The sequence below is a fragment of the Crocodylus porosus genome, unplaced genomic scaffold (assembly GCF_001723895.1).
Source record: "Crocodylus porosus isolate Cpor-Errol unplaced genomic scaffold, CroPor_comp1, whole genome shotgun sequence".
NCBI lineage: Eukaryota > Metazoa > Chordata > Crocodylia > Crocodylidae > Crocodylus > Crocodylus porosus.
This window is the reverse complement of record NW_017728949.1, coordinates 36,924,856-36,931,021: the sequence shown is the minus strand read 5'-3', so window position 1 is coordinate 36,931,021 and position 6,166 is coordinate 36,924,856.

The window sequence follows — 6,166 nt, the reverse complement described above, 5'->3', positions numbered from 1 at the left end:
CTATCACCTAGACAAAGGAGAAGAGGTTGATGTCATATATCTTAACTTTAAAAAAGCCTTCAATCTGTTATCCCATGATCACCTTAGTAAAACTAGCTAACTGTGGCCTTGGCCACACCATGATCCACTGGCTGGGGAATTGGCTCCACAGTAGGACCCAGAGGGTGCTGGTTGACGGAAGTCAATTGTCATGGTGCCCTGTGACCGGTGGTGTCCCCCAGGGCTCTGTCCTTGGGCCTAAACCATTTAACATCTTTACTAATGATGTGGACATTGGAGTCAGAAGCAGACTGGCTAAGTTTGCCGACGACACCAAACTCTCGGGTAAAGCATCCACACCTGAGGATGTGAGGGTGATCCAGGCTGACTTTGACAGGCTTAGGAAATGGGTGGATGAGAACCTAATGGGGTTTAACACTGAAAAACGCGAGGTGCTCCACCGTGGGAAGATAAACCTGCAGCATCCTTATAGGCTCGGCAGCACTACACTGGCTAGCACTATGGATGAGAGGGACTTGGGGATCATGATTGACCACAAGATGAACATGAGCCTTCAATGTGATACTGCTGCTAGTAAAGCAAGCAAAATGCTTGCTTGCATCCACAGAGGCTTCTCAAGTAAATCCCAGGATGTCATCTTCCTGTTGTACTCAGCCTTGGTGAGGCCACAGCTGGAGTACTGTGTCCAGTTTTGGGCTCCATAATTCAAAAAGGATGTGGAGAAGCTTGAGGGAGTGCAGAGGAGAGCCACGCACATCAGAGGTCAGGAAAACAGACCTTATGATGACAGACTGAGAGCTATGGGACTCTTCAGCCTTGAAAAGCGCAGGCTCAGGGGTGATCTGGTGGCCACATTTAAATTCATCAGGGGTGCTTACGTCTGTTCACCAGAGCGCCCCAAGGGATGACAAGGTCGAATGGTTGCAAACTCCTCCATGACCGTTTCAGGCTGGACATAAGGAAAAACTTGTTTAGTTTCTGAGCCCCCAAGGTTTGGAATGGCCTGCTGCCGGAGGTGGTTCAAGCTCCCACCCTGAACGCCTTCAAAGGACACCTGGATGTTTATCTTGCTGGGATCCTATGACCCCAGCTGGCTTCCTCTCCCTGGGGAGTGGGGCTGGACTCGATGATCTTCCGAGGTCCCTTCCAGCCCTAATGTCTATGAAATCTATGAAAAGCAACTATTTTGACAAATAAGAAATGTATATTTAAAAAAGAAATGCCTACTAGCCTAACACTTATCGTCCAAAAATGATTTTTATTCTGATTGAAAATACGTAAGGAGAAAATGTCTGTTTTCTGGGAAGCTTTTCTAGAGAATAATCAGGATAAATTACTTCTACTAACAAAATATTGAAAACGAAGTGTTTATGAATGTGAGAAGTATGCTTTCAGATTGACCAAAAGTTAGCAGCATTATTTGATACTTAAAAAAACAAAAACAATCAAAAAACCAAAGAAGCACCCCCCAAGTGAAATAGCATTTGGAGCAAACAAAACTGTAAATGAAGTTCAAATCAATGCCTTCTTTTATATTCACAAAGCTGCAGAAACTAAGCTTAATGATAGGGATGCATTTAAAATCTTTTTTGGAGTTTAAAAAAAATACTCCACCCTAACCAGCATATTTTTGTGGTGGTTGTCATGTACTTAGCTATTTTAAAGTTTGCATTGCATTCAAACATTGAGAAAAATTATATTCTTAAAATCATAAGCCATTTAAAAAGGAAACAATGCACAGCAAAGATTAATATCATGTTTTGAACAAAAACTGTCTTTACTTTTATTAATCAGTCTGTGCTAAAACATAATTTTCCACACTTGGAAAAAATGGGGGGAGGGAAAGGTGGGTTTTGATATATTTGCAACCTATCTGTTTTGTGCTATTCACTTAGCTTGCAAAATAAAAAGGCAGAAGAGCCTTTTGTAGTCATTTCTACTTTCCCTGTGGTAGCACAGAACTGCAATATTTTGGCTGGAAATATTGAAACAGAAAGTCTTAATATGTACAATTAAGAATATGGATACATACATCCAGTCTCTTAGGCCTAACTTATTGGTCAGTCGACTTCTTCAGTGCTATTGTATTATGTAGATTTGAATGGTTCTATTTGCATAAAAGTACAAGAGTTTACAAGAGCACCATTCCTTTCATCTGGAGGCTTAGATCTGAAGATAGTAAGTCACACAAGATGACTTTACCCAAAGACAATGACACTTATTATGTTTAGAGGGAAGAATCATGCTTCTCATGCTAGCAGAACTCCCATGTTAATCAGAACTATCATATATAGCAGGGGTCTCTAACTCGCCTTATGTCCTGGGATGGATCCAGACTGCAGGGCTTCTCTGGGTCAAAGCTGGCCTGGGACATGAGAAAAGCAATGGCAGTGGGCACTTCTGGCTTTGACCTGAAGTGAATGGCAGTGGCTGTGGCCCATCACATGCCCTGTGCCAGAGCTGATGCTACCCCACTTGTGTACCCTCTGCCACAGCAGGAGCAGCTCCAGCTGGGAGCATGTAGTGGGGGCCAGTGAGGTGAGGCCATGACAGTGGCAACAGGTGAAGTGGCTGAAAGATGACTGGGGCTGTGTCAGCCCTTGCTGAGCCTCCTATTACCAACTGCCATATTCTGTAGCAGGATACTCCCTGCTGGCCATGCCCCCTAACTTCTGCTGGTTCACCAACAGCCTGGCAGACTAGACAGAGTGCCTCTGCAGGCTGAATCTCACCTATAGCCTTTATGTTTGACACCTTTAGTGGCATTAAATTCAGAGAATACCCTGGGAACCTCCAGTGCAACCATAGCAAGAACTCTGGAAAAAACTCAGGGCATCTCTGATGAACGAGGCACAGTTGATACCATTGTTATATTTACTTTGCCTCATCTGGAAATTCATAAATTATACATATATTTAAAAAATGGATGCACAAAAGCTCAGAGCTCAAAAAGCATTGTCCCTCCTCTATCACAGTCTCCCAAAAGCTCATCTATCCATCTAGACCTAGGCTTTCAGTGGAGTCTCTCCTCCAATCCCTTCTTAGTGCACATATAACCAGGGCCAGCTGTGTCCTGATACTTCAACCAAATTACTCTCCACTTTGATGCAGTTTTTCAGCTCTAATGTGTAAAAATAACTAGCAACCATGCATTAAGCTGAGAGGATGGAGCATTATTATGACTCAGTGGTCAGCATACCTGAGAATGTGATAACAGTTCTGAAATCAATGGGGGTTTGATTCATAAATACCTATGAGGATCTCAGCCTTGGTGCCCAAATAAGCCTCTGCAATATAGCCACAGATGGCACTTTCAATGGCAAATTTTCTCTATTAAAATACATTTTCAATTTGCTCTACTTTGTGGAGTCTGGATAAATATTCCATGCAGTTTGAAATGACTAGTCACTATCCAATGTATCCAAGAGAAAGTCAAGGAGCTATTTGATCCTGGTCTACATGTTCTTGCATGGGAAGATGACTTGCTAGTAAAAAGCTCTATTTAGCCAAGTCATAACTAGATCCAGGTAATGGGACTTTGAAGCAAGACTACTTCAAAATGTGATTTATTTGAAGTGACAGCCATTGGAATAACACACTTAAGGCATGTAATATAGTCTCCATCACCTGAAGCCTTTATATAGAGACTAGTTGTCTTTCTAAAATGTAAGTTATTAGTTCAAGCAGAAGTTATAGTTCTGATGTAGGAATGACAGTTACTGTGTACAGTCCTTGTTATGCAGGTGGTATCATTAGATGATCATAATGCTTCCTTCTGGCCACAACACTGATTCCCCACCCCAAGCTGCAGCTTGTTAGGCCTCTTATGAGACCTAAGTAGTCTAGGGCCAATGATTCAAGTTAATAAACTTGAATGATTTGTATTTGTCTGGTTGGGATATGTTTACACAAGACTTTGAATGCAGCGCATTCTTTGTTCAGAAGCTTGTCTATCTCGACTGTAGCTTTTATCAGACCAACTATAAATTGCCTACAAAAATCCTTGCCTGTTGCATACTTCCTGGACCATCCAGGCTACAATAGCATTCAAGCACTATCTTGTTGTCTAAGTGCATTCCAAATTTCCTTTAAAATCCACAGGTTGCGATGATTGCTGTTTTTTGTTGTTGGAACATGTAGTATATTATTACTATGTTTTATTAAAATAATTAAACCATCAATGATAGTAAAATAAAGGCTATTTTTAAGAGCACCTTGCTTAAAGCTGCATCTGATGTATGCCCAACAAAAAAAAAATGGTGACAGACTGACTAGAGATATGCCCCCAGGTGTCCTGTGAGCTTAATATATATTACTCCACAATGGAAACACTCATTAGTTGCACAAAACCAAATGGACTCGTCAAGTGATTTATGGAAAACACTACAAAAAGAAACTAGAAACAAAATTGAAGGAAAAAAATCCCTGTTTTTAACAGCTCTTTTGTACAAGGTAATTTCAAAAGTTCACTGTTAAACAATGAATTTCTTTCTGTAAAAGCCATCTTATACCAAGACTGTATGTAACTGTGTTTGTAGCTAATATCCACAAAGCTATCTATCTACAATTTTTTTTGCAGATAACCCATTTTTTCTCTTAATTAAAAAAAGTCATACAAAAATTTATTACAATGCCAAGATTTCTGTTGGTCCTTTTGGATCAGCATAAAACAGATTAAAATCAGTGGAACTCAACCTTCTAAGAGGTGGGCCAGGTGCTTACAACCCAGCTGCATTGTTGCCTGGCCCATGGGTACATTGAGTACCACTGGATTATTTTTTTTAAAATAGATTGTTTATAAGTTTTTAATGTATTAAAGGTTTAATGAAGTACAATTTAACAACTCCATCTTTGTGATGCAATAAGCACAAAACAGTCTAGTGTACTTTCTGCATTGTGAAAACTTCATTTGCTTTATCATCAGAGTTGGTAGAAAAATATTCCATTAAATATTTTTTTTTTTTTTGAGTGAAAACGACTTTTTGATTAAGTGAAAATATTGGTGATAGTTTCTATTTTCAACCAAATTCAGAAAAAATTAGAAAAAATAGCATATACATTTTTCATGGAAAAATGTGTTTTCCTGATAGTCCTATTCATAATTAATCTGTTTCATTGGCTGCCATCTACTTCCTACTTAAAAAACAACTTTTCTAAAGTATAATAATCTAATGATTCAAGCTCCAAATGTTGAAATGACAATTATATCTTCATATTTACAGCAATTACTTTTAGTTCATTGTTTAAAAGGTTCAGTTAAAGAGAATCAGTCTTGCATAGCAATAAGAACATGCTACTTACTTACTCAGCTGTTACTTGCGTAACTCATACTTGCACTATGTCCCAAAATGTGTTGAACCAGAAGACTCAGAATTTTCCTTTAGCACTTCCAACTTCTAATTACCCAGAAATCCTTATCTGATTACTTTGTTAAAATCTATTTAACTAGCTGTTTAAAATGTTCTTAGCATGTCACTAGGGCCTCTTTTATAGTAGTTTAATTGCGTTACGCATGCAGTAGCATATTTTGATTTAATTTCGTCACACTGTACACATGCCATGGCATATTGCAATGTAAATGACTTTGTTACATAGCAAACTAAAACACACCCTGATGTATTTTAGTTTGCCACCTAACAAATTGCAGTGATACATCCATCCCCGAGCTTGCCCAGGCTTCCAGCACCTTGTGCACTGTCCTTACCACCTTCTCTGGCCACCAGCACATCCAGCCGCTCTCCTGATGCCTTCTTGCACTGCTCCAGGGATAAGCCAGCCCATTCTTGGGCAGTCCCAGGTAGTGGGGGCAGTGCATGGGGTGCTGGAAGCCCCAGCGGAAGGGGGGGACAGGGAGGGGGAAATGCAATGAGGGGCCTGATTCTTTTTTTTCCCCTGCCCCCAGTGGAGCCTGCCCACAGCCAACCAGGGGACAAGCTGCCAGTGGGGGGCCTTGGTCCTTCCCTCCACGGTGGTGGCACCCCTCAGGCCCGCCCAGGCAGACTGCTAGTTGGCCAGATGCTGGCTCTGAGATGGGGCAGCACCCAGCCCACTAGCAGCCGGCCCAGGAGGCCTTGCCACCACGGAGGAAAGGACCGGGGCCCCCCGCAGCTTAGGGGCTGCTCGGCCCATCAGCAACTCTCTGCCTGGAAAAAAAAAAAAGCGAGGG